Source organism: Rhincodon typus, chromosome 2 (genome assembly GCF_021869965.1).
Source record: "Rhincodon typus isolate 14 chromosome 2, sRhiTyp1.1, whole genome shotgun sequence".
Classification (NCBI taxonomy): domain Eukaryota; kingdom Metazoa; phylum Chordata; class Chondrichthyes; order Orectolobiformes; family Rhincodontidae; genus Rhincodon; species Rhincodon typus.
The window spans coordinates 136,585,078-136,596,679 of record NC_063333.1 but is presented as its reverse complement, the minus strand read 5'-3'; positions in this window follow the sequence as shown (position 1 = coordinate 136,596,679).

The following is an 11,602-nucleotide window of genomic DNA, read 5'->3' as shown; positions in this document are numbered from 1 at the left end:
TGGTAAGGGGGGGGTAAAAAAAGTATCAATGGCTAAACAAGGAGATCAAGGACAATATAAAGTCAAAAACTAAGGTATACCATATTGCAAAGGCCAGTGGCAGGCTGGAAGGTTGGGAAACTTTCAAACAAACAAAGGGACACTTAAAAAAAAAAAAAAAAATCTAAGATTAGATAAACTACGGAAGAAAACTAGCACAAAATATCAAAAGGGATAGCAAAAACTTCTATAGGTATATAAAAGTGAAGAGAGTCGCTAAGGTGAATGTTGATCCCTTAGAAGATGAAACCAGAGCGCTAATAGTGGGGAACACTGAACTGGCAGAGATGCTGAATCAATACTTTGCCTCAGTTTTCACGTTGGATGACAATAGTCCCATTCCTATTGGAATGTACAATTCAGAGGCAATAGAAAGGGTAGAACTTACAGCAATCAACATTGAAAGGGAAAAGGCACTCAGCAAACTATTAGGATTGAGGGCAGACAAGACCCCAGGCCTGATGGCCTACATCCTAGGGTATTTAAGGAAGTGGCGGTGGAGATAGTGGATCCATTGGTTACAATATTCCAAAATTCCCTGGACAGAGAAGTTCTAGTGGATTGGAAAAATGCTAATGTAATGCCCTTATTCAGAAAGGGTGGGAGGCAATACGTAGGAAATTATAGACCAGTTAGCTCAACATCTGTGGTTCAGAAAGCATTGGAATCAATTATCAAGGAAGCAGTATCAGGACATTAGAAAGTAAAAATGCTGTCTACCAGAGTCAGCATAGTTTTACGAAGGGCAGATCATGTTTGACTAATTTGGTAGAGTTGTTCAAAGCTGTCACAAACAAAGTGGATAGTGGGGATCCAGTAGATGTAATATATCTGGACTTCCGAAAGACGTTTCGTAAGGTGCCGTACATAAGGTTAATTCACAAGGTTGGATCATATGGGATTAGGGGTGATTTATTAGCTTGGATAGGTGACTGGCTGATGGAGAGAAGACAGAGAGTTGGGATAAACAGGTATTTTTCTGGATGGCAAGATGTAACTAATGGGTGTGCTACAGGGTTCGTTCCTCAGACTCTAGCTATTTACAATCTATATTAACGATTTGGGTACAGGGATAGAAGGCTCTAAAGCCAAATTTGTGAATGACACAAAAATAAGTGGGACAGTAAATAGTCATGAGGAAATAAGAACCTTACAAATGGATGTCGATATGTTAGGAGAGTGGGCCAAAATGTGGCATATGGAGTTTAAAATGGATAAGTGTAAGGTCATGCATTTTGGTAGAAAAATGGGAAAGTGACCTACTGTCTAAATGGGGAAAGACTTCGGGGTGCTCTGGTGCAGAGGGATCTGGGTGTCCTCGTTTAATAGTCACAGCAAACTAGCATGCAGGTACAGCAGATAATAAAGAAAGCAAATGGAATGTTGGCTTTTATAGCTAAAAGAATAGAATATAAAGGGTAAGGAAGTATTGTTGCAACTATACAAGACGTTAGTGAGACCACACCTGGAGTATTGTGCACAGTTTTGGTCCCCTTATTTGAGGAAAGATGTAGTGGCATTGGAGGCAGTTCAGAGGAGGTTTACTAAATTGATCCCAGAGATGAGGGGTTTGTCATATGAAGAGAGATTGGATAGTTTAGGCCTATACTCTCTAGAATTTAGAAGAATGAGGGGAGATCAAATTGAGTATTCAAGATGATAAAAGGTATAATAAAATAGACGTGGAGCGGATGCTCCCTCTTGTAGGGCATTCGAGGACGAGAGGTCATAGTCTTACGATAAAGCAAATCTAAAACAGAATTGAGGAGAAACTACTTCTCTCAAAAGGGTGTGAATCTGTGGGATTCGCTACCCCAAAGTGCGGTGGATGCTGGGACAGTGAGTAAACTTAAGGAGGAGTTAGACAGATTTTAAATTGGTAACGGGTTGATGAGTTATAGGGAGAAAGCAGGAAAATCGGGGTGAGGAGCATATCAGACATGATCGAATGGCGGAGCAAACTCGATGGGCCAAATGGCCTAATTTGGCTCCTATTTCTTATGAACTTGTGCAATACTGCATCCAGTTCTGAGCATCACTGTAGGAAGGGTATCAAAGTCATAGATTGGTCAGGAATGTGTTTTACTCATTGAATGAGAATTGTATGGGAGATGAGGGACTTTAGTGATGTACTGAGACATGGTAAACTCAGATGAAGCATGAACGTTCAGGGAAATTCAATAATAGTGTTAAAAATTTGAAAAACGTTGTGCAAGAGTAGATGAGGCAAAATCTGTTTCTACCAGCAAGGATGTCATTAATCGCAGGGCATAGATTTGAGAAAATTAGCAATTTATTCTCCATTTTTTATTATCTGAAATGTAGTACCTGAAAATCTTAATGTGTGCAGATTGAGGAGTAATTTGCAAAAGGTAATTGGACAAATGCCTGAAGGGAATAGTTGCCTGGGCATGGTGAAAGAGCAGGAAAGTGGGTTTAATTGGATCTCTTTTGAGGAATCAGTATAGATTTGGTTGCTGAATGGTATGCTTCTGCGCAATAAGATTCTCTCGGTCTGAGAAATCAGTAGTGAAATGATGGGCTGAGAAGGATAGGTAAGACACTTAGCAAAGTTACCCATCACAGGTTTTGGGGAAAGAGATCGCTAAAACAGGTATAGCGTTGCTCGAACTGTAGCAGAGTAAATAAAAAAAACAGTAATGTGAAAACCTCTGCTTTTCAAAAAGTTTTATTTCTCTAGACAATTAAAAGATTGTGGCCAGGGTTTTCATTTTCTTTATAGAATCAGACATTTCTAATAATTCAGCTGCAAAATATTATCTGACACCCCAGAAAGATATCGTCCACGTTTTTTTTTCCTTGTAATTATTTATACATGTTGTACTACAATAATTTAGTGATGAAACTTACTGAATCCCCCAAGTACCATCTAATTTCTTTATTCAGAGTTCAGCAATTGCATTAGGGATTTTAAAATAAAACAGGAATCAGAAGTAACCTTTCTTCAATATCAGTTCCCATGGGAGTGATGAGCATAGAGTACAAAAGTTCAAGGCTGCTGAATTCAATATGTGTAAAATCTGGTGGCTGAGATTAATTCACTTTTGTAAAAAAGAAATTAAATTAAGTTCTTGAGGGGATCCTTTGGAAGCCCTTCAGTCACCCTGAGGATCTAATTGAAATAACTCCTGATATTTTAGTTTGCAATTCATTGTCCAAACTTTTTCATGAAACTTCAGCAAGCCGGTGTAGATAGCGACTACAGTTCATAATCCACTACTTTGTTGGTAGGATTTGTAACTCATGGATGGCATTTTAATGGCTTTAAGTAGCACCTACTGTTGAAGTCTGGTGATGCTGAAACTGCTCAAGCTGCCCATCAGTCAGGTTGGTATATTGAGGATAGGGCTTGCTCCCATTGAGATGTAGACATCTGTCCCTCACTTCTCTAAGATTGCCTGGAGAGTGTTACTATTTTGGTTATGCCTTATTTAATAGCAGTTCATTAGGAACCAGCTTTTCTTTCAGGGAATAAAAAGTACAACTCCTGTAAAATACAGCCCCATGATTCTGAAAACAAATGTGCATATGAATTGTGCATATTTTGCATAGAAGTCTGCAGCGGTTAAGAGTATCTCATTTTTATTCTAGATGCAACTTATAGCCTGAATGTAGTAGAAACAACAATATTAATTAATCAGAATCGTTTTGAGCGTGGATGAAAGGCTGTCTATTGGATACTTCCATATGGTTTTGAGGTAAACACCCACACCTGCATCATAAATTGAGTGTTCATTTATTGGAACCATGCTTAGGCGCCATCAAGTACTGCCATCTGTATTTGTGTTACTTGATTGTCACAACAACCAAAAGTACAATAAATAAAATGTAATTGAAGTCAAAAGGCCTGTGATTTTCAGGGTAACAGAATTCATAGGACCAATTTTACTACATGTTTTTGTTGTACTGTAACATCAGGTTTGATAACAAAATCCAAAAATAAATTGAGAAGCAAGTCTGAATCTTTTTGAAGAAGATAAACAAATAATACAAAAGGTGATGTGTTTGAGAACAAAATATCGCAAAATTCATAGTAAATCAAACCATAATAAATAGAGTGCAGATTTCTATGTCTGTTTATTTACTGAGCGTTCAGAGACTCAGCATATAATTTCAGTGATCTTCTGGAATTGTAATTGCCAGCATGCAAAGCAATAGAGAGTTCGGTTATTAGCATGATTCTGTGACATAGTTACATGGGGTATGGCTTGTATTTGTCCTCAAGGACATTTGCTATCGTCGGAAACACCTCGGGGTGAAGATTTGAGACACATTGTTCCAGTCCACTTGTTAATATCGTTAAATGAATACATAATAGTCTGTTTAATCCTGGTGAATGATATGGTGATTTGCAGAAACATCTGCTGTGCACCATTCTTTGCTAACGACGAAGAGGCAACACATTTAGAGTAGCTTGTCTATTTTGAATGTCTTAAAGAGAACTATGCTGTTGGTGGATCAAATAAATGAAAGTGAATGACCAATGTGATTTTTTTTTCAGTATTCATCAGTTTCCATATTGCAGGTGAACTGGCATGTTTGGTGATATAGGTTTGTTCATGCTTAGGCATGCTCAGCAGTTTTTAGATCATTTGGTAGGTTAATGAGTAGTTAAATGTAACACCCAAGTACACCCAAACTGGGTGAACATAATTTTTAAGAAATTTGTTGACTATTTAAGGTGATAGTGAGATACTGGCATTGCCAGCTTCTGTGGTAGTTGCTTGAACAATGTTCCAGCATAAACTTCGCACAATTAACACATGATTTCAAGGGTAGAAAAGTGATTAACTTCAGTAACAAAGTATGGTCAAGCAACCATAGGCCCAAAATTGGACATGCTAAATTGAAATACAGTCAGAAAGATTAAGCCTGTCAGAAAATTGGCCAAACTAAATTAAACAGCAGCCAGCAGCTACCTACTACAAAGAACAGCAGAAACCAAGATGAAAAGGTCACAAAGTTTCCAGTTACAACCAGCCCAAAGGTTGTGTATTTGAGAGGTGTTGATCAGACATTCTGGCATCTTGAGTGCCCGAGTACATTTCCCAGCATGGCAACAGTGAGGAGTGTTGGCATGTCCCCACTCGATGACTTTAACCCAGCTCATGGTGCCATTGACTAAAGGCCACAGAACATTCTGGAAGGTTAGGAGCAAAGGGGTATAAGAACACATACCTGGATGCCACCTCTTGGAGAAGATCACCTGGCCAAGCAGTGGAGCTCCATCCACCTGGAGAGAGAGGGAGAGAAGATCCACGCTGACCCCTGCAAGAACAACCTTCATGGAAGAGAGCCAGACCAAGTTGGAGAAGAGATTCCAGTAGTCCAGCTCAAACACATGAATCGTTGTGGCTTATATTCTTTCTCAGGTGGATAGAGCTAGATAGAGAGTAAATAAGTGGGAAGTCAGGAAATGCTCACATAGTGTTTTTAGTAAGGAATATTTTGTTGATAAAATTGAGTTGAGCTGCAAATCGAATTCTGTGACCCTTTATCTGCTTCACTGACTACAGTACTTGGGTAAAGTGTTTTGAATACATAAACAGGTTGAAGCGTCTAAAACACGGACACCAAAAGGCATTGTCTGCGGTTTTGATAAATTGCCATCTTTATGGATAGATTTTAAAAAGTGAAGGAGGCCATGGATTTGGTGTCACTATGAGCTGTTACACTCATATGTAGCCTGAAAGGTCAGCTCCATTGCAGTAACAAGCAGCTGACCCAAATGTGACAGTACTCTCATTATTTTTTAATAGAAGATAAGTATGCCATTGTCATACACTGCCGTTATATCAAGAGAATATCAGTTTTGAGTTACTTCTGAAAAGGTTCCATATTGAATCCCTGATCTAGACCAGATATGTAGCTACATAGTCTTATTTTGATTGTTGTCCTTTGTCAGCAAAATTTTAAACCTTGCAAAAAGGAGACAAGTATTTGAAGCTTTTTGTCTAGAAACAAAGGGACATCAAGTCATTTTCCTGTGTCCTAGTTCTGATGAATGCAAGATGAAAAGCTTAAAATTCTTGTCTCCTTTTAGGAGTGTTTAAGTTCAGCACAATGTTATTGAAAACACAAAAATACACATCTGAGCACGTTTTATAATTTTTTAAAATGCTGTTAAAATAGTATTGAAGTTCTGATTTTTGCCATTTTAGATTTTTAAAGAATAATTTTCTTGGTTAATGTTTTGTGTTTTTTCTATAACTGGGCCTAGATCTCTAGGATTCAAATGCTGTACCTTTTCAATAATCTTCAGTTATCTGTAACGTGTGCCCCAAGGATTAACAAATCATTTGCAAGGTTAAATGTAGCCTTGGGCTATGCTGCAAAGACAGCTTGGATTGGTAGATATTAAATACAGCCCAACATTCCTATGAGGTTAAACAATGCACATATTTGCCAAATATAAAATTATAACAGGAATGAAATTCTGAAAATACAACTGATTTGAAGAGACATAAAATGAAAAATCTAAGAACGATGTAAGAAATAAATAGATTTTTAAGTTTCAATACACAATCTGGCAAGATTAACTTTGTCATTTTGCCCTATTATTCTTCTTGCAGTATTCAAATGTGATATTGTGCTGTGGCATGTTGACCAGTAAAGAGTATTTTGGTAGTTATAACAGAATTCCAAAAGAATGATTTTGTCTTAATTCCTAGAATCATGCAGTCTAGGAGACAATTCAAACCATCGTGCCTGTGCCAACTCTTAGAAAGAGTTTTCCAAATTTCTGGACAAAATTAAAGACATTATATTCAAATGTACCATATACTGTATAAATATAAAAGTACATGTGCAATGCTAGAGCCTATACTGAAGACAAATAAAATTTAAGTACATTGGAGGTGTCAATTAGTCAATTAGTAATGAAGCTTAACCTTTTTAACCACTTTAACCTTTGGGTCAAAAAGGTTGCTTCTGATTTATAAATGTACCAAATAACTATGCACATTCTTGACACTTGATCGTAATTATGTTTTGTTTCTGGCTAGTTTTTACACGTACACACAGTTCATTTGTTGAAAAAACCAAACAGCTTATTGATATTTTAGTTCTTGTTCAATGTTACTGAGATATTTAATCAGTTCAGCAACTATTAAAATTCATGGATATACTCAGAAAATAAATGTTTTATTCATATTCATTTTGTTTTCCTTTTGGAGTGACAGTCTCACTTATCAAGGTCAGGGTTGTCAACAATTAGAAATGTACCCCTTGTTCCACTGATACCAACAAAGATTCTCACCTGCGCAGCCATGCACAGAATAAGATCTGTCCTTTGCTCAAACTACACCACCTTTACCCTTTCCAGATCCCAAACCTCCTTTATGATATAAAAATCACAAATTTGTCCCCAGTTAATGGCAAATTACAGATATTTCTGACCTGTGGATTTGTACCTCCTGGATACATTTTTCACCCTCATCCGTCAATGGGCTGCTTTTTTCTCTTTTCTTGAATTAAAAGGTTCCAAACTGTAATTTCATAGATGTTGGTCATCCCCCAATACCCAAATTGACTGAAAAATTGTGTTCTGAAGAAGGGTCACTAGACCCGACAAGTTAACTCTGCTTTCTGCTGAGTTCTCCAGCAATTTCTGTTTTTGTACAAAATTGACTATTGTTTGATGATAAATCAGGATATTTTATTGAACTGCAAGGAGGTAATAGTTAGATGTTGAAAGCCAAGGTAAATCCAGGTGTCATCTTTGGGAACTGGGCTAACCGATCTTTTGTCCCTTTCAGTGTCACATCAGATTACCTGAAGGTGCTAGGGATATGATTCAAAGTCCAGGGCATGTACTAAAAAACTGGGAGGAATGCATCACCAAGGTGAGGTAGGAACTGGGCACCCTATCGACACTATGGCTAAGAAACTGGTTATCAACTACAGGTGTGCTCAGTGCCACCTAGGTGGGACAGGTCAGACCTTTTAACTGAGCCTGTGCCACAGCAGCCATTTTCTACTTTATCTTGAGGTTGGAGGTGGATTGTGTCTGCAGGGACACTAGGTACAAACCATAGATAGAGAGAGGAAGAATGTACCGAATGTTATCCTCATTGCTGATGACCACTTTTGTGGATGGCTACTGCAAGCTGTTTGTAGACCGTCAGCATACAAACAGAAAGTGTCCTTACGTGCTGAGGTTCTCCCTGTCCCTGGTGTTGTGAAGGATGTTCAATGGTTAGATTAAATAGTACTATTCTATTATTAACAGATTAAGTTAAAACATGAATGGCAAGTGACAAATGTGGGACTATGAACCAGTATGATCAACCTGCAGAAAGGTTTTGACTATCAGTAGACCTTAGGGAGATCTAGCAATATCATAAAATGAAATGTTGTTAATGCAAATAGATTTTGTTTTTTATTGCAAATGGAATGGAATGTAGAAGTAGGGATGTTTTACCAAAGTTGCACAAGACATTTTGAGACACATCTATAGCACTATTTAGAATTTTTGACAGACTTAATTAAACAATGTAATGGGCCTCCATCAAGTGGAGATTTGAAGAATGAGAGGTGATCTTATTGAGACATATGTGGTTCTGAGTCAGCTTGATGGGGTACATATGAAAGGATGTTACCCTTGTGACAGACTAGAACTAGGGGTCACAGTTTTAAAATCAGGGCCTCCTCCATTTAAGATGGCAATGATGAGAAATACATTCCTTCAGAAGGTGATAAGTCTGTCAAATTTTCTTCCTCAGAGTGGTGGAAACAAAGACATTTAATGTTTCTCAAGCGTACAGAGACAAATTATTGACTAACTAGGGAGCCAAAGGGTGTTAGGCATAGGCGGGAAAGTGGAGTTGAAGCCACAGTCAAATCAGTTGTGATCTTATTGAATGGTGAACATGACGGACCAAATGCCTACTTCTCTCCGAGTTAGTATGTATGTAAAATGAAGTGCAATATGCATTCAGTCCAATGTGGAGAAAATTGGAGTTGAACTAAATCCTAACAGGGGATGTTCCAAAAATTCCATTTGACCTTTCTGATGTGAAATGTTGATCATCTCATACTCTGCAGTTGGAGTGGCAACACTGTCTTGTTTGAAGTTAGAGAATGTTTTGCTGGAATCTTCCAAGCCATATCTAATTTAATTTGGTTCATTATGGCTCTTTGTCCATTTTCATTTCTTGTTAAGCAAACTTTTTCACAGTTTCAACTAATCGTCTATTGATTTCTCTGATGCAATTCCACAATAATTCAATGTGAAGTCTAAGTCTTCTGTTGCATTTGCATTTCCACTCACAATAGAAACCTGTGCTAAACTTGATTGACAAAACTGTTTTAACTATGAGTGAATTATGAAGGTTTTCCTCGACATGCAGATTTGACCCATTTCTGGTGAAAATGAAAATCACTAACCTTGCACATACCATGAATTGGGGATGCTCGTTTTAAAATGAATCACTGATGTACAGTAAGTGAATCAATCAGATTGTTTTGTTACATGAAACTCCTCGATTATTAAGCACTGTTTTGGGAATTGCTCATTAGATTATCCAAGTAACAAATATAAAAGTTAAATGTGAATTTGAATTGGACTGAAGTTAACATACAATTATTAAGCACTTTTAAACAAATAAACGCTATTATCTAATTATGAGGCTAAAAGGATGTTACTGTTCATGGTGTTTTGAGGTGGTTTGCAAGAAACTGCTGGTTTTCTTCCTCTCTTTGTGGAGAAATGTGCTCAGTTTCAAAACCAAGACAACAGAATTCAAATAAAGAGTACACCACGTGAGCATGAAAACTTGTGTTCCATTCTTTAATTGAATGCCAGAATATTGTAAGAGCAATGTAGTATGCCAGTAGGTTTCCAGCTCTTTAAGACACAGTTATTGTCAGTGACAAAGTGAAGCTGGGTGTGGGAAGAGGGGACAGAATTTGTCTTTTTGCTTGCAGAACTTTCATTGCTTGTGCAGTTTTCTGTATGGTCCGAAATGAGTGAGTGAAACAACAGCAAAATTGTGTCATCAAGACAAAATAAGATATTTAAGCAGTAGGAAACCCACTTGGCTTGCTTTGGTATCATCTATCTTGCATACATTAGCTGTCAACTAGGGCTCAGATCAAAAGCCTTTGGAAAGTTTCTCAAGTTTGCAATAAAATTGCACAAAGGATACATTTATGTTGTAAGATGTCTGCCTGCCAGTATTTTTCCAAACACAATTATAGCGTGGCTAATTGCCAGAACTTTTATTTTCTAACATGGGCAACTATATATATATAAAAACTTATTTGTATAATTGTTAGAAATTTAAATTGCTAAAAAAGAAACATTCACTAAAAATGAGAAAAGTAAATCTTTAAATGAAAAATGAATACTTTTATGAAAATTTACCTTTACATATTTGAGTACCTGCTGTTAAATAATGTTGTTTTTGGCAGTCCTCAGCCAGCAAATTAGGTGTAATCTCTCTGATCTCAGTAGTCTGTTCAGTCAGCCATGGCATTCTCAGTATCTGTCCATTTAGCTTTCCAGCTGTGCAGGGCCGTGGCTAAGGCAATTCTGTGTTGGAGTGTTGAAGATCACCCAGTTTAACAGCAGATGGCGGCTAGTGAAAAATGCAGTCACCAAGCGAGAGTTCAAATTGGGTTCAGGAACAAAGTTAACTTGACTTATGTTGACTTTTGTTTTAATTTATTCTAGTGTAATTTTCAGTTAAATCCAAAATCCCAATGATTACATTTTACCAATTCAATTTTTTTAATTCAAAGCAAGTTCAAGTGCTGTTTTCATGTATATATAGAGCAAGAATTTTATACCTCGTGTTTCAGTTAGGATTCTGATGATAACAATATAGGTGATGGGAAAATCTTTAACCAAGTTTGTCAGTGGAAAATAATTAATACTTGGTCTGTAATAGACAAAAAACAATTTTCTCTCTTTGCATCTGTGTAGTTCAAACACTTGACTAAATTAAAAATGAAAACATTTTAGGTTTTGGTAGATTTTACAGCAATTTGAATGTATCTTGTACAGTCCCCACAAGTTACATTGCCTGTGATTATTATAACCAGCTGTTTATCCCAGGTTACTAATATTTGTTGTTTGCCTTGGATGTTACTGACAAACATTCCTCAAACTGTATTAAACTAATTTGGATAATTTCAGTGGATTCAGCTGTTCACACCTAGGTAAGGTGCAATTACCTTGGCTTCTTAATCCCATGTTTTTACTATTGGTTTACAGTTTGCACAGACTACAGAAGCAAACATTGCGAGGAAGAGAAAAGCAACAGGCTGCAGCATAAAAATTAACCAAGGATGAGGCAGCACCTTGGTCTATCTAAATCTGTTGTTGAATTAGAAGAGTTGTAAATAATTGGTTACATAATGGCACTTTTTTTTAAACCACTCATCTCATATAACTGGAAAATGTGCTAACAGAGCACAGATATTCCTAAGAGATAGTAGGAACGGCAGATGCTGGAGAATCCGAGATGACAAAGTGCAGGGCTGGATGAACACAGCATCTGCCGTTCCTACTATCTCTTAGGAATATCTGTGCTCTGTT